The following is an 18,325-nucleotide window of genomic DNA, read 5'->3' on the forward strand; positions in this document are numbered from 1 at the left end:
GTGTGTGTGTGTGTGTGTGTGTGTGTGTGTGTTTGTATACCAGTGTGTCAGTGTGTATAGAAAAGCCTACTGATCCTTCCATGCAACTGAGGGCGGTGATATAGGAAGTACTTATCTCCCAGTATTTCCTTCAAAATTGATACAGAACAGCAAGGTTGAAAAACAACGTTACACAACCAAAAACACACCATCAAAATTTTTTGAGGGCAGAGAATATCCCAAACACCAAATTAGTATGAATTAAAAAGAGAAAAATAAGCACCAAGTCTTCGTCTTGTCACAGAGGTATGGAGTATAAATTTTGAAAATAAAAAACTGCATGGAAATACGGAACTAGAGTGCATCTGGAGGTTGAAATCCCCCTCCAGAAAAGTTCAATCTAGCCTATGCCTGAAAATACTTCTAAAACATTGTTCACATAGACAAATCAATAGGAAATGAATTTTAAAATATGTGTACCATGCAGTAGCTGCCATCCATCCATATATGGAAGTTTGAGAGGAGAAAGGGCAGAAAGAAAGGCATACGCACCCTTTAGCAGCTAGAGGTAAAGAAACCAAAATCAAACCTCAGATTAGAAGGGCATGTAACTGTTGCCCTGCTAAGAGCAGAAACTAGGATACTGAAATATTTGGATTTGGGCATAGTGAAAAAAAAAATATGCTGCCATTAAATCAGGAATCTTGGGAAACATGCTAATGCCACATAGGTGAATAAAATAGTTTAGAAGAACTATGTAAGTACTGGAAATGTTAGTGAAAGAATGCAGGAGGTCTGGATTTTATAGCAAAGTAACATCTTCTTCAACTACTACACTATAAAAAGAGCTACTTTCAACATACAGGAGTTTAGACAATTTTGTGTCCGTGAGGATTATCATGGGACGAAGATTCCTCTTAGTGGGGAATCTAGCAAAGGGCAGGCTTCATCCATCTAGGGAAAAACAGAGAAAAGGACAACAAAAGGATGGTTGGTCTGCATCTTAATACATGTAAATGTAGATCCAGAACTACAAGTGTGGGGAGGATGAGGATGGTGAACTCATGTACAAAGGTTAAGCGTGACGACAGAAATGATACAACTTAAACACGAGAAAATAGAGGAATAACTAAGAAAATAAAATTGCCTCATTGCTTTTTGTCTAGGCAATGAGTGGATTTGAAAAGATGTTAAAAACAACCAAAAAAATCTAGTAATTAAAGTTCAAATGATAGAAAAGGGACAGATACTACAAAACAGCTTGATAAAGCTGAAGAACAAAGGCACATTTCTAAGAGAAAGAAATGAACAAATGTAACAAAATACACATAATTACAAAATAATCAGAATTTTCATATCAACTAATGTGAGATTAATTTGCACATTAAAAGAAGCCCTTTCAATTTATTTTAATCAAGCGACACCAAACTACACACTATAAACACGAAACACGCCAAAATAAAATGATCAAGATGATTCCATAAAGGAAGGAACAAAGATAAAACGAGTGAATAAAATAAGAAATCAGTAGTGGCTTAAAATATAAAACTCATGAGTATTAATGTGACCAACACAGCTACATTTATGAAGCAAAAACTCTAGGGTATATAGATATAGATAGAAACATGGTACCAGTAGGCAACTTTAACATATCACTTTCAGTACAGATGGAGCAAGAAGATAAAAAATAGGAGATAGAAAAGCTAAAAAACATTGTCAGGAGACTTCAAGCCATGATAATACACAATACTATCAAACATACCCTTGGATCATAAAAATTGATTATTACCTAGATTCAAAATGTCATTGTTCCCTAAAGTAAGAATATTCTCAACAACCCTTGCTGACCACAGTGTAGCAAAGAACACTTGCTGACCACAGTGTAGCAAAGCTCTAGATTACTAACAGAGAGAGCCAAAGCATCAGAAAATCCTTCCTACCTGAACATTTTAAAACTTCCTATGAAACATTTAGCAAAAGAAAGAATATGAAGTGATACTACACAATTTCTTAAAAAATGATAATGCAGGTATTATGTAGCAGAATCTCTAAAATAAAATTAAAAAATGATCAAGAAAAAACACACAGTACCATTTATTAAATAAGGGCGGGAGTTGAGGGCAAATATGATCAAAATACATTGTTTGAAATTTTCAATGAATTAATAAACATTTATTTTAAAAGTTGTTCAAACTCACCCACAACCAGAAATACAGACAGAATAGGGCAGCATGATCTGTTGGTGAAACTGGGGAAAACAATTGGTTCTAGGTATTACTGCTAGAAATTCAGATTTGATTTGCCTTATGAATTTGGCAATATCTAGTAAACTTTCCTAAGCACTTCTTACCCTAGTGGTTGCAGTAAAGATACACTTCTGATGGTACAAAATGATTCACTGGAGCAGTGTTTATAAGATATTAGAAACAACCAAAATATGCACATGTTAAAGAATGATAGAAGAAGCTGCAGGACATCTACACAGCTGCATATTATGCAGATATAAAAGAATAAGGAAGACACTTATGAACCAAAAGAAAGTTGCTTCTAGGACATTCTCTTAAGTGAAAACCAAGCAAAACCCCAAACAATATCTACCTTATTAATCCTCCATGTCAGAAAGGCATATGAAATACATAAGTGGTCATACATTTGCATAAGAGTCAATTTTGCAATCTTTACAAACCTCCAAACTGCCAAAAAAGACAATTAAAAATTATAGCTAAAACAGAGTTAAGAACATGACACTCATAGACCTCCATCACCCACATGAAAAGGAAACCTAAAAAGGATATGGGAGTAGGTGTGTATGTGTATTATACTAGGAAGTGAGCCCCGACAAGCACTCTACCCCTGAACTGTATTTCAAGTCATTATTTACTTTTTATTTTGAGACATGGTCTTGCTAAGTTGTTCATTCTGGCCTTTAACTCACTCTATAGCCCAAGATGTTCTTGAATTTGAAATCCTTTCACCTTAGCATCCTGAGATGTTGTGATTATAGGCCTACTCCACAATCCTGGCCAGAAATCATATTAAATGGTTATGAAATACACAAATACTGCAACAAACTGATACTCCATCTAGAAAAACAAAAGTCTTGAAGTTTTCTTATGAGAAGGAGCGCTAGAAGGGTTGCGATTGGTGAGTGACTGGGGCAGGATAGGATGAGGCTGATTTGAAATTAGAGGGAAGGCTGGAACCCTCCATGTGAATAAGCTCCCGATCCCGCAAAGTGAACGTGGTAGCTGGGGGATGTGCACAATGTGTTTTGCATTCTTCTGCAGCTCAGTTCAGCTAGGTGTGATCCCTGCATTCACTTAGAGTTTTTCATGTATGAAATCATGCATAAGCAAACACAACATTTACATTATGTTCAAATCACGCTCCTAAGATACCAATTGCTTTGGAACTAATGCAAGTTTTCAAAATGAGCACAGCAGAACTGGCTGGAGAGGAAAGATAAATCAGAACAAATGAGGTTGCTTTAACTACAGGGGATGGGTGAAGATAAGAATGAAGGAATAGAAAGGAAGCCGTGAGGCTGAGGAGGAGTGACATTTCTTTGAGCATATGTTTTTTTTATTGCTGTTGTTTTGTTTTTTCATGCCTTGTAGTCTTAGAGCCCAGGCAATATTTCATGAATCCTCTACCCATAAATAAATAACATCAACCAGAATGTGAGGAGAACCCCAAGTGGAAAGCAAACGGTAATGAATAAACCTAACTATATCACAAATGAATGAAAACCCACCCTTGAGGAGGGGAAAGAAAATATCTAATATTGATAGCTGTAGAAAATATTATTTGGGTTTGGCTTCATTTCATGGCAATCAAACTAATTTATTTATGGAGCTACAGCTATAATTTTAAATGGAACAACCAAGCACAACCAGGCCTTAAAATGTATTTCTATATATCTAAAATTGGGCAAGCAATAAACTTCGGAATGTTGTGCACATTAAGGAGCCTCAGTTGACTAACACATGACTATTAGCCAATCCCTGTATTTCGTACGGTTTCTAATCACCTCACCTCCCATAAAGTCTGAGTAATGCTTCATAGTGAATGCCTTATGCATTTGTACTGTGTCATCCTTCATGCTCCCCATTTGCTATCCATTCTCCATTGATTTTCCGTGGCGTTCTCAGTCGTTGCGTGAAGAACTGTGTATGTATTTTCCTTCATAAGCAAGGAAATAAGTAAGTAAATAGTGAGTCCGGGAATGACAGTTGAAGGCAGGTATGTGAAAAAAGGGACTATGCAGGCAGATTTTTGGATGTCAACAGCCTTGTCCAGTGAAGTTTACATTTAACTGACTTTGGCAAAGACACTGCTTTGGCTTCTAAAGGCTTGCCATTCCAAATCTGGTTGTGCCATCAGTGGCAGACCTTGTTTCTAAGGGATTAACAGTAGTCTACATAAGGAGCAAGAAAGCCAGTGTAGCTAGGTAACTAATGCTACAATCTATGTGATGCTTTGGACTGCTGTTAGGAGTTGACCACAGGAAGCATAGTCATTTGCCAAGTATAAAAATATTAAGGCCTCTGAAAAATCATTTATAAATCTTGAATAGAAGAAATTAAGCACCCGCTAGGCAGCCATCTTTTTATTTAGAAACATGAAGGGAAAAACATTCTAATGAACATAACTCTGAGGCATAAATGGTACAACAGAGGGATGAGCTCAGGGGGTTTGGAAAGTCCTCAAGCAAATTGTCAGAGCAGCCATTCTGGTGACTGTGCAAACCTTCAGGCACATGGCTGCTTCCTGATAATCAGCAGTGCAATACGAAGCTGTGCCGTATTGAGGTATGCATGCAGACTCAGAAGCCTGAGATAGAGGGACCTGGACAAGTCGCCTGAACATTTGGCTCTGTGCCTCTCATTTGTCATGTACAACATCTCCCCAAACCAGTCCTTTGGTGGCAGAGAGAGGGAAGAGAACCAAAACACAGTCACATTTTTTCCCCAGGGAAGTTAGGTTTCTCAAAAGCTTCTGCAGAGACAATATCATAGAGACCTGTACATGAGCGAAGGTAAATAAAAACTTGTAGACTACAGAAGAATTTTGCCAAGTTAGAAATATATTTAGCAGCTGGGCGATGGTGGCGCACGCCTTTAATCCCAGCACTCGGGAGGCAGAGGCAGGCGGATCTCTGTGAGTTCGAGACCAGCCTGGTCTACAGAGCTAGTTCCAGGACAGGCTCCAAAGCCACAGAGAAACCCTGTCTCAAAAAAAAAAAAAATATTTAGCAGATATAGCTTGGGAGTGCCTCATAGAATAGAGGGTGTTTTTGTTTGTTTTGTTTTTTTAAGGATTATTAAGAATCCAGGAGACTAAATGACCAAGGTGAAGGGTGGAGATGGTGGAGAAACAGGAAGCAAAAGATGTATGGAAAAGGCTGGAGGAGGTGCTGATCACTACAGGGAAGGCATCATGTTTATAATATATATTTAGTGAAGGACCTTAGCTGGATGGATCCTGGAAGGATTCCCTCTCCTATTTGCCCAGATCATGTAGATATGCGACATTTATCAGCAGAACAGGTCAGATAGCATGTGTAAATAAAGAGCCAATAAACTGATACTAAAGAGAAAACAGACCAGGAGCATCATTCCATGTGCCCTATATACACTAAAAGTGACTTTGTGTTCCCAGAGCATATCTGGAGCCAACATGGGGCAGCAATAGCAAGAAGAGAAAGGGGCTAATGGTCGGACAGGACAACTCTCGTGCTCGGTTTCTTAAGTATTACTCCCAAAGAACAATTTAGTTTCAATCTTTTGGTCAAAAAAGTAGATGTTCAGGGGTTGGAGAGATGGAATCGGCAGATAAGGGCACTTGCTGTTCTTCTGGGTTTGTTTCCTAGCACCCAGCACATTCAGTGCCCACAGCTCCAGGGGATTCTGCACTCTTGTCTACTGTGCACTGCACTCACATGAACAAACTCATGTGCACATAAACATAAAATTTAAAAATAAAAATAAAATCTTAACAAAATAAATTAGATGGTCAGATTCTGCTCTGGGTCTACCTTTTCCAAAACCCTAACAAATTCTGTAGTTAGGGCACTGTCTGTCCAATCAGCCGTTTGGATGATCCAGTTTGCAGTGATGCCCAATTTCTCATCTCAACATGTGTAACACCTGAAATAGCTCACTGTGGGCTACCATGGCATCTCTATCTAGATCATATTTGCAATACAAAATGGAGAATGTTGATTACCCTGTTGAATGTTTCTGACCCATTAGCATCTTTATTCTTTGTGCCATCATCAATGGTCCATACATCAGTCAAAATTCTAATGGATCCAAAGAAGTTCACCTGGTCTTGTACACCTGGAGAGAGGACTCTGATCAGTGAGTTAAGGTCAAGTTCTGGAGTTTACAGAACATCTTTCCAGCTAAGAGTCCTAGCTAGTCTCCTCCTCGTCCAGGCTGGCGATAGCACAACTGCAGAGACAGAAAATGTGAGCGCAGATGTCTTTCTTGATCCCCACAAGTGTTTCCCTCAATAGTAGCATGGAGGCCTGGGACAAAGACTAAAGGACTCCTAAAATTGAAGGAGACAGAAGAAGTTTGAAAACTAAGTGCAATGGATGATCGTGGATGATATCCCAAGTGAGAAAGGGGATATGAATGCGAAAACTGGATTGTTTCAAGCAGTAGTTCTTAGCCTTCCTAATACTGTCTCCCCTTAATACAGCTCATGCTGTGTGACCCCAACCATAAAAGCATTTCATTGACACTTCATAACTGTAATTTTGTTACTGTTATGAATTGTAATGTAAGTATCTGATACGCAGGATATCTGATATGCGACTAATAAAGGGTCATGACCTACAGGTTGCAAACCACTGATTTAGAGGAACAGAATCAAGAGAATGAATATACATTCAAAAGAACTTTGTTAGATTACCTTGCAAGTTTCTGTCTGGGTCGTCCAGTAATGGCTGTCTCATACTGGAGAGTTCGAGAATGTACTAGTTATTCAATACATGCAGTCCCAATCTGGCACTGAAGACCTGTAGGGTTCTTACAGAGCTCTGGTCTTCAGGGGTCTCTGTTGGAAGTCTGAAGAAGCAGGTTTTAATATTAGCAAAGGAATGCAGCTGTGACAGCAACAGGATAGATGAACTTGCCAGCAAGTGTGAAGACAAGTATGCAAAAACATTTCCTTCTTTTATGTCCTTTTGTCTGGACTGTTGCCACAAGGTGCCACCCATATTTAGGGTGGGTCTTCCCACTTCAAACAGTCTGATCCAGAAAATCCCTTCCAAGAATGTCCAAGAGCTTGTGTTTTAGTTGATTTGAGATACCATCAAGATGACAACCAATATCAGTGATCATAAGCCCACGCATCATCAACTTGACACCCAATCATGTCTCTTTACATAATGCTTAATCTCCAAATGAAAGCAATAACAAAGACATAATCCTGCTTAACATGATATAACTATGCTACATACAACCACTAATGCATTATATATTCTTTTTAGAATACATAGCCAAATCCCTTGAAGAATGTTTTATCTTTTATTTATATTTTGTTGTCTCTAACCTAATATATTATAGATTTACAACACTTAACCACTGATATTATCTCAATTGGTGTTGCATTATATGCCAACAAAATAGAGGAAAGAAAGAATAAATAACTACCCTACCCTTATTTTTAATCTTTTATTTTTATGACTTTATCAGGGAAACATGCATACATGAGCATATTCATGTATGTGTTTATCTGCCTATTTTTTGCTATATCCCATTGAAATGGAATCTCTGTCAATTTAGTTAAGGCAGATGTATTTTTCATTCTTTTATTGAAACAAAACATTGTAGGAGAGACCAGCTTGGCTTTAATTTCATGATTTTAGGTCTCTTGGCCACCAGCCTCATTTCAGAACTAGTTTGCTCTGTATCTTTGCTTTGAAGGGATGTCCTCTGACTATTGCTGCCTACTGTACTTGCTTGTATTATACAAGAGACCAGAAATATGTGCCATAAGTGATAGATTATAGTGAAACCTTAAAGCATCAGAACATAATGATATTCTGGGCTATTTGCTGCTGAACAGAGCAACACCAAGTTATGACCTGCACTGTCTCCAAAACATCCCTGTACAACTGAAGCAGCATAGTCTTCCTGGAGCTTCAGCATATAACACAGATATCTATCTATCTATATGCACAAACATGTTCTTAACAAAATAGGGTGGAAATGCTCATGTCATTAAAATCTTTGTTTCTGAAACTAGTCACATGGCCTTACCTGGTATTTATGACTACCTATTTCTACTACCCATTCTATATTTCTTCTACCTCAAGCAAAATACCTTAGCAGGTTTTGGTTCTTTTCCTAGAGGAGTGACCCACACATTCCTCTCTGAAGGGTCTGAGTCATTTGGTATCCTGCCTGGATTAGATTGTGGTTTCCCATTGACTTTAATCATAGGACTTGGTAAACACCAAGAGACATCAAAAGGATGTTATAAACTCCAGACATAATCTTCCCTACCTCCACTGTGGAGAAGCAATCAAATTTTCACCTGGAAGTCTGGATCAATCACCCTCCCTCCTAACATTGTTATTCCTTTCTTAGCTTGTTGAATTAAGGGCATCCGAAGCCCAAAGTGGGAAGTATTATTCGGTGAAATGGAGGGAATTTTTGTTGTGTCTCTTTGTAGAATTGCTCTCCTTTCTGGAATCAAAACTGTGAAGCCAGTGGAACTCAAGGTCCCAGAAATAGGAAGCAAAATGTTCGTAGTGGGTAACTAGGAGTGATAGTAAATAAAACCATTCTCATTTCAACCCTTTTATTTCTAGATCTGTAAATTGGGGCTATGGGAGAGACCGTACTATACACTAGATACTGATTTAAAGCATGGGCAGCCTTCTGCAGAACCCTGGTCCAGCCATCCAGGCTACTGCTACCTAGTTGGCAACGTAACTGTATTTTTAAAGGTCATTCTACAGTTCTATCAAGCCAAATGGTTCAAGATGATGGGGAACATGACAATTATTTTGTTAGTCACTTTCTGTTGCTGTGATAAAATACTATGACCAAAAGCAATTTCAAGAAGAAAGGGTTTATTTTGTCTTACGGCTCCAGAGAGATGGCATCCATAATAGCAGGGAAGATATAACAACAATCAAGGAAAGCATGATCGATGACAGGCGCAGGAAACGGATCACATTTTCATTCACTCAGAGAAAGCAAAAAGAGAACAGGATGTGGGGCGAGCCTACACACTCCCAAAGCCCATCCCAACCATGTGCTTCCTCCAACAAAGCTCCACCTCTGCAAACAACACCACCAACTGGGACCAAGTGTCTAAAAGCATGAGCCTACTGTTATGCCTTCCCTGCTATGGCCCCTCATCCCAGACTGGCAATTGGTCGCATCTGTCATCTGTCTCTGTACTTCCCATGGCCAGTCTCCCCACCTCCTTGCAGATAGCAGGCAAGTCCAGTCACTTTTGTGACACTCTCTCAGAGGTCCACCAGTTCTGTTTAGTCCTTTTGAGCTCCTGACACATTAGTATCTTCAAGGCAGGCCCCACTACTCAGAATCGTTCCAGCTTCACGCGGGATTTCTGAGCTCTAGTGCTCCATCACCAACCAAGCTAAGATGAAATAAATGGGAGGGGCATATTCCTATTCCTATTCATGCATCTCTCCCTCCTGTCTGTCATGATATAAGCTGAACATTCTACTCTACCATGCCAACCCCACCAGGGATGAAACTATGAGCCAGATTTTTTAAAAAAAAGAAACCTTTCATCTTTACATTGTTTTGCTGAGTTAATTTTGTCACAGTAATAAAAAGGTAATACACATGAAGAGAAGAGCATGGTATTAGTCTAATATAGCATTGCAGGAGCAGCGATGCCTATTACCCCTCCCATCTAACTCACCTCTTTGGCCTCGGAAATTAGATGAATCTCGGAGACTTACTGTAAATTGCTGATGTTATTGTACTTGCTATTCTTATGTAGTGTTTGTATTGAAGGAAATTAGCATAGTGCCAGGCATGTAGACACAGCTACAGATGATAGCTGAAACCAACTGCCAGCCTAGGGTGAGGGATCATTGCCAGGATGACACTACAAGAACAGTGTGTCTGAGGGAGTAGGAAGTCTCCTCTTCCTTTTCTGGTAGCATATTGGCACAACCTAATGGGAAGCAGCTAACAAGACAGAACCGTTTGCATCATAGAGCAGAATACAGGAGAATAGATTCATAGCAAACAGACAATCGCTTGTTCGGCAGCACAATAGCTGATAAAAGAAAGCTTTAACCAGTGAGCCTGGTTCACATTAAGCATTGTGAAAAAGAAAGAAAATGCCTTGCTGCAGAATTTAGTTTTGGAATTCTTTTTAAAATATTAGCCTGGCTGTGGAGCTGTCAATAAAATTACTTGTCTGTATACATCATTTTACAGAATATTCTTGGGTTGAATTATCTTGCATGCCTAAGACTTTTTTACTATTCAAAATATAGGCAGACAATGGAATAGTTTTCACAATAAAAAATTGAATTATTGATATACACAGCAACGTGGAAGGATCTCAAAGGTATTATTCTGGGAGAAAGAACCCAGTCTCCAAAGGTTACATACTCTATGGTTTCATTCATATAACATTTTCAAAATGACAAAACCAAAGTGATGGAGAGCAAGTTAGGGGCTGCTAGGGGTTAGTATTGGGGGACATTGTGACTATAAAGTAACAGCACGGGGGAGTTTGTGAAGGTCATAGAATAGGTTTGTGCTCCGTTAATGCTAGTGGCTCCATGGGTATATCCACGTGATACCACCCATAGTAGAGTAGGGGTAGAATAGCTTAGTAGACTGAGCAAAGGTAGGAGGTGCAGGGCGTGGGAGAGAGAAGGTCTTACCTCCGACACTCTTTGAAAGTTGGCTGTGGCGAGGCCAACTCGTTGAGCTTTTGTCACGTCTGCCCTGCCCTGAATTCCCTGTGCAAAGCTTCAGTGGGAATGGAACCCAAATGGAGTAACATCTCCCCACTTATGGCTTCTTCTGCCGACTCCCCTGGCTGCTCTCTCTGATTTGGGTGAAAGGGTTTGTGGTGTTTGCAGCCGTTCAAAGACTCTTTCTTCCTAGTGCTTCAAAGCAGGGCCTGCCTTTTCCTTCGTCTCTTTTATTTGCTGTTAGCAACCTTTGTGGATTGATGGAGCTGTGTGACCCTTGGCAGGGGCTCCCTTTACTGGCAGAACTGGTCACAGAGAATGAATAAGACACTTACTGGCACCAATTTCTCAGTCATCATGATCAGTGAGCCTTGTTTTGTGTTCCTGACAGTTCAGAGCAATTCCTGCGAGTAAATGACTTAGCTGAGTGCTAGGTACAAAGTGTTCTCCTGCCTGGGCTCCCTGTAGACCTCCTTGCCATTCATGTGGGACTGCTTTCCACAAATGCTTCCAAATATGATTTTGTTAAGCTCTGTGTGTTTAAGGTATTTCATTAATAGTACACAAATAAACAAAGTGTTCTTGAACGTTGAAATACTTTTCGTGTTCTGTTACCCCAGAAATTTTTGTTCCCTTTCAGCCAGGACAAACTGTTTTTTGCTTGGCCAGTTGCTTTCAGAGAGCCAGTTTTGGGGTAAAAACTGCACCATTGCCCTTGTCATTCAAACTTTTCTCACTGTGGGTAGATTTCACACCCCAAATGGCTCCCAAGAGAATGTAATTAAAAACTGAGTGAGTACATGTTCGTTCTCTCTCTCTCTCTCTCCCTCCCTCCCTCCTTCTCTTTCTCTTTCTCTCTCTCTCTCTCTGTGTATGTGTGTGTGTGGTTTCTTTGGCACCACGTCCTTATTTTTTCTTATTTTATCTTTTGAGGATTAAATCCAGAGTTGTACGTATTCAACCCAAGTGCTGTGTCACTGAAATGGCCCTAGCTTGTTTAGCTTTGTTTCACACACTCTCTAAAACAGTGCTGAATTATCAGTAGTGTGGGTTTTTATATTCGATTCATTTTGGTGCATGCATGCACATAGGTACACATGCCACAGCATGCATGTGCAGGCTAGAGGAAAACCTGCACAAGTCATTTCTTTCCTTTCACCGCATGGACACTGAGGACTGCACCGAGGTCATTGGGCTTTGAAGCACGAGCCATCTCTTCAGCCCACATGTACTTTGTAGATTACTGTGTTGTATTACAATTTTATAAATACAGTACTCCACAGTCTGGTTATCATTCTGTTGTTGGCAGATATTTGGGTTAGTTGTTTGCAGTTGTAGGGTTTTATTTGGTTATTTGGCTTTTACAAATATAATTGCTGTAGATATTTTTATGCAAGGCTTCTTGTGGATATACGCATTTTCTTCCATCTATAGATCTAGCAGGGAATTAAAAATAGACTTATGTTTAACTTTACTAATACTACCAAACACACTCACTCTAAAGTGTTTGTACCATGTTAAATAACTCTCTTCAATTTAGAAGCATTCCAGTTGCGTCCCATCTTTGCCAACACTAGATGTTACCACTCCTTTTGAGTTCAGTCCCTTTATTATACATAGTGACTTGTGGTTTACGTTTGAATTGCCCTGTGAATGTAAACACTTGTTCATCTTGTATGTTTTCTTTTGCCAAATATGAATATGAATGCACAAAGTAGATAAAGAATAAGTTGGTGAGATTCTGTCTCCAAAGATCTCCCTTCCTGACCTACAAAAATTGTGTACCAAATTCTGCTTCAGTGACATTCACTTGGATTTTTCACAGGGAATTTTTAACACCTTACTAAGTGTGTATTTGCTGGTATGGTTTGCTTTGGATCTCAGAGCTGGCTAGGAGTATGGACTGATGAGTCTGGACTTTTGGGGTTCAGGGTGGCACGTTAGGTGGTGGTTATGCATTTGAGGAAACTGAAGGTTGGGGTGAGGCTCAGCCCTACAAAAGCAGAGGATGCCCCCTAAGCCTCTTCCTCATTCATTATTTTGCTTTCCATTGCTTATTCAGCTTTGTGATTGTAGGAGTTGAAGACATGGGGAGAAAGAAGCCCAGGATGAGTATTAAAAATAATATTATTAAACATGTTTGGAATGATGATCACATTACCAGCCGGTGGAAGACTCTGAGGTAGTCTCAAGGGACAGACTGTGTTCGTGACATGTAAAGAAGGCATCGCCAAACTTCTTTAAGCCTCAGAGAATGATCAAAGTGGCTCATGTTTATGTACAATACATTCACACATACACACACACACACACACACATACACACACACATATACACACACACACATACACACACACACATACACACACACACACACACACACACACACACACACTCCTACACAGAAAAATCTGAGGCAGATGGGCCTTCTCCATCTTCCAGATGGGCCACAGTATGTACATCAATGCTCAGACGGGTCTAAGGACAATCAAGACCTACGGCAGAGTGATATTAAAAGTCCAGGCCAGCTCCCTAGAACTCTGGTATGGACTGTAAAGGATGTCTTCACTCTAAGATTTTACTCCTGTGTTCAAATATATAGCAATACCTCATCTCCAGTAAATACATCTCAGGTTTAAGATAGCACGATGGCTGTAAATCAGCTCTGAAACTCGACAGCTATGAATGCCATGTGGTATCAGTTAGATCACAAACCAAAGCCAATTTTTCAAAACATTTCCTGCTGGAATACCCACAACATCTTAACAGATGGCTTTTGGCAAGTTTTGAAGCAAAATAATCCCCTATCAGCATATGAAATAAAACCCAACAGAAAATAAAATGTGGAGTAGAGGGTTTTTTTTTTCTTCTCCTGCTGCCATTAAGAGACAGATTTGGGGAAATCTCGAAGTCTTTGGAGAAATACTTGCTCTCAGCCACAAAAGTCGAGGCATGAACTTTTCTCTCTGACATATACCACACAAAAAAAGATCAGGTTTTGAAAATATTCTTTCAGTGTTCACTAGAGAAATTTCCTTGGCTACTTTTGAGTATAATATTTGTTATTTCTTGTTCTGAGCACTGTTCATAAGTATAACTCTGGGTTTCGTTGAGGCAATCTTATGAAAAGCTAGGGGAAACGGCTTGAAAATACAATGGCACCCACAGAGAACAAAATGGAGGTGAGGCATCAAAGAAGAATCTATTGTTAGGAACAAGATAGACATGATTGATCCTGGCTTATTCAACAATGTAGTAATTTAGTCTGAAGCCTCTCAAAAATCAATGGTGGGAGGGGCAAAATGAAAGCCTAGGAAAGGAAAAGGAAATGGATTTTTCATTTTTCTCCAGCATGCTTTATGAAAACATCAATAGTATAGACAAGTTAAAAGAATTATACAGCGAGCACACTGTACATGAGAAATAAACTATTTTTATTTTGAGTCTGACAGTTTGTTTACACTGGAACTGATTTTTGCCTTCATCTGAGAAATGCTCTTAAATGAATGAAATGGTGGTCTCCTAATACTCTTCCCACGCAGTTATTTTAAAGAAGCAAGTGTTGTTCACTGCCACTTCTGCACTGAGTGATTCTTCCAAAAGCAGGGGTCCCAATGGGTATTCTTTCATTACCTGTTGTTTTCCAGGCATCTTTCTCATCCTGTCTTATTCTCCCCTATGCTATGTCATTTTTAACTTTGTACTAAGAGCTATACTGAAAAGGGATGTGTAGGTGGAAATAATTTGATGTCATGTCTTTAAGAGGAATTTTATTTCTTTAAGAAGAAGCTTGTTTCTTAATATCGGGCACACTAAGGTGCTAGCAACACAACAAATATTTTTAAAACATTACCGAGTCAGTGGTAATGCAGCTATGAATAAGTAATGTCTAGTATATCTCTGAATGAGCAATGTGATACATTTCCATAAAGCCATTAAAGAATAATTTGGTTTATACAAATTTGATCAATTCTCCGCTTTTCTTCAACTTATCCATCAGTACCTATTAAGGAATGGCATTCTCGTCCAAATAGAGATGCCCTGAGGTAGCAATGGCTTGCAAAATGATTTATCAGATAATTTAGAGAAAAATTCTCTGGGCACTCATCATATAAAATATAATTCAAAACACTCAGAGTCATTTTACTTCCATTGACCAACCTCCAGGAGATAGGACAGTTTCAGATACAAGACTCAAATAGTGTGTAATTCGCAGTCCAGTTAATATTACACGCACGGACACTCTAATGCCACAGGGAGCCTAATTAGGTTTAGGTGGAGAACCCAAAGAGCCCCTACCTCTCCATTCCAAAGCTCAAGGTTTCCCGGTATCAGCCTTTGCATGCCATAGGTTAGGACTGTTACTAAAAAGAAAGATGCTTAGCTGCAGCTGAATTTGCTGGGGAGTAGAAACCAAGGAGACCTTGGTTTGATTAAGGTAGCCCAAACCAGTGGTCTTCACAGCCTGGATCCAGTCAAGGCCACCCTTAGTCACTGCCAGGTTTTACCTCCTACTTGTTTAATGTGTAGGTGGGTTTTGCAAACAGATAAAAAATAAAATCTACTTCTCTCTCACCCCTGAAAAAAAAAATACTCAGCAGGAGAGAGTACTTGGGGGATTCATGATGAACTACCAAAATTCATTTGTCAATATTCATATCCTTCATGTTTCCTGAACAGCAAGCAGTCTCTTATTATGCATTTTTAAAATTTCTTCATGAGCTACCAGAGCCTTGAATTACTTTGGAGCAATTCCTTTCCCATATCACCGTGATACTTTGAGGCTCCCTTTCGCTTGCTTCTATGAACTGTTCCTCTATTTTAACTATCCCAGTCTCTTAGATGAGACATATATATTGTCTATGGCTGAGTCTCAGGATAGAGCCAGAGTGAAATCCGAGCTCAGGTGATACCTAGTACATCTTTCAGTGGAGGAGACTTGGACTCTTTAAACTCATTCGTCTTAAGATCTAGTCAAAACGAAGTGGTCACAAGGAAATGACATTTGCTCTACATAAAAATTAATGGAACAACCTTACCAGATAAAGCTTAGAAACTTAAATTAGAATTAAATCTTAAATGCCTCTCACAGTGCATACCTGCATAGGGTTGAGAATAACCAGGTTCAATATCCACCCATACCAATCCACTTATGGAGCCAGAAGTTTCTGGTGGTTTCCTTCCTGGTTTTATGTGTTTACTTTAGTAAGACAGAGGTTTCCATGGTATTTGATCCCTCCTGAGATCTTGGACATGACTCTAATTTTAGTTGGATTTCTCATAACAGCTAAAACACACAGATCTCTGATATCATTTGAGTGGGCAAATATTTTGGTGAGTTCTTATGAGGGGTCACAATTAGTATCATGAAAGACTGAGAGAAAAAGTTAAATACAGGAATTCACAATCTACTAGATAAACACAGTATGTGTGTGTTCAATGATAATTTGTATTGTACTAAAGCCCTGTTATAAGGTAAGTACTATAATATCTACATAACTGAATCTAAAGCTGATATAGATTAGACTCACAGGCCTGTCTAGCCTCTGACATTGAAATATGGCATTGCTATCTACAGAGTCCTTGCACAGATATACAAATAAAGTTACTGAGAATAAGAATAATAAAATCACAATATTTTTGGCAAGTTTAAAATTTTGTTTTGGGCTACATTCATAACTAGCTATCCTTTCCCATAATCAGCCTGTGGGTTTTCTCACCTGGTGAAGTTCAAGAGTTTCGGGCATGCATGGTAGGGCAAGCCTGTAAGTCCTGCACCTGGAAGGCTTAGGCAGGATGAGTGTGGTTTAGAGACCAACATGGACAGGATAGTGAATCTTTCTCTCTCAAAACAAACCAAGAAACAAAAAGAGCTTCAGTGTCTTAGTAGATCCTGGAGAGAGAATACTGATTACCAAATTATTTTCCAAGCAAGATGGGCAATATGATTTGTTTCATCCAATACAAAATGAAAGACAGGCTCTCTTCCTCAGTTTAAGTATTGTGAGATGCTGGCAGCCCAGCATTACACCCTGTGTGGGTGTGGGTGTGGAGCAAAAATTCTCATGGAAGCAATGACCTTTAAATATTCTTGATGAGAGAGAAGCAAACTGGAGCAGTATGGAGGAGCTGAGACATAGAGGACAATGTTCCCCAAGAATTCACGGGAAAAGAAAGTCATTCTACGGGAAAAAAAAAAATTTCGTCTTTCCCAACTTGGCAAGACTTAGATCGAAAAGATAAGAAAGTTATGGATCTGTAGAGATGGTTCAGTAGGTTAAATGCTTGCCTTACAAACACGAGGACCTAAATCTGAAAGCTTGGTGTGGTGGTACACACGAATACTTACAGGCCTGAGGAGGTAGAAGTAAGCAGATCCCTGAGATTCGTTGGCCAAGCAGCCTAGCTTACTTGGCAAGCTCCAGGCCAGTTAAAGACCCTCACACATACAAAAACAAAACAAAAACAAACAACAAACAAACAGAAAATGGGTAATTCATGAGAAATGATGATACCTGAGTCCAGCCTCTGTCTTCCCCATGCACATGTACATGCTTGCATGCATGTATACCTGCACATACCTACCTGCACACATCCAAAAGCACATCCACACATGCAGGCACTAACATACAAGCATGCTAAGTGCCAAAATTCGAAAGACACTCTGTGTATTTACTCATTTATTCCTCAAAATAGCCCTGGAGGGTAGAGGCTGTTATTCACCTATCTTGCTACAGATGTTAAAGAATTGCACCTGATCATGTAGGAGAAATACCAGGTTGTCAGGATTTGAATGGAAGAACTCTAGGTCCAGAATCTGTCCTAGCCAAAATGGAATCATTTAGGAGAGAATGTCTCCCAGAATTGTATTGGTTAGGATCATAGGTTTGGTCTAACTAAGGCATTCTGTTGTGTACATTTTTAATTTTTTTCTTTTGCATTCCGTCTTCATAGTTTAACAGCACCCGCTCGCCCTCCCCTACTGAATGTTGCCACATGACCCCATGGAGTAGAAAGGTATTGGTTCTGAGAACATTGCTTTGCAGCCTTTTCCTGCTCTTTTTCAGACTCTTTCCCTTTCTTCTCTCTTTTTAACTTTATTGCAAACCCATTTTCAACTAACCGTTTTTCTCTTACGTCAATTTAAAGGACGGTATTTTCCTAACTTGAATTAAGGACAGCCCTGTCACTGGTTTTGTCCCCATTAATGTCCCCCTTGAACTGGCACTTTGCAGCTCTGCTAAGCATAGGTATCCTCTATCACTGCTTCTTGATTTTGTAGTTTGGGGAAAATACAGTTTCCCCTGTATTTATCAGACCAGTGAAGGTTCAGCTTCTCAAATTTAAAAGAGAGAGAGAGAGAGAGAGAGAGAGAGAGAGAGAGAGAGAGAGAGAGAGAGAGAGAGAGAGAGA

General features: G+C 39.4%; 1 protein-coding gene and 1 long non-coding RNA gene across 3 annotated transcripts in view; one reads left to right on the top strand and one right to left on the bottom strand.

Moving 5' to 3' along the window:
- Positions 1–11,192, bottom strand: part of LOC113457443 — a 54,458-nt gene extending 43,266 nt beyond the window's left edge. The window contains exons 1-2 of the long non-coding RNA XR_003378017.1: positions 10,880–11,192; positions 6,901–7,055 (exon numbers count right to left, since the gene is read on the bottom strand). This is a non-coding gene — a long non-coding RNA (uncharacterized LOC113457443). The remainder of the gene's footprint in view (positions 1–6,900; positions 7,056–10,879) is intronic.
- The window catches only part of Nhs (NHS actin remodeling regulator), a 338,555-nt gene that overhangs the window by 304,055 nt on the left and 16,175 nt on the right, over positions 1–18,325 (top strand). The window lies entirely within an intron of this gene.

The sequence above is a fragment of the Microtus ochrogaster genome, chromosome X (genome assembly GCF_000317375.1).
Source record: "Microtus ochrogaster isolate Prairie Vole_2 chromosome X, MicOch1.0, whole genome shotgun sequence".
In the NCBI taxonomy this organism is placed as follows: Eukaryota; Metazoa; Chordata; class Mammalia; order Rodentia; family Cricetidae; genus Microtus; species Microtus ochrogaster.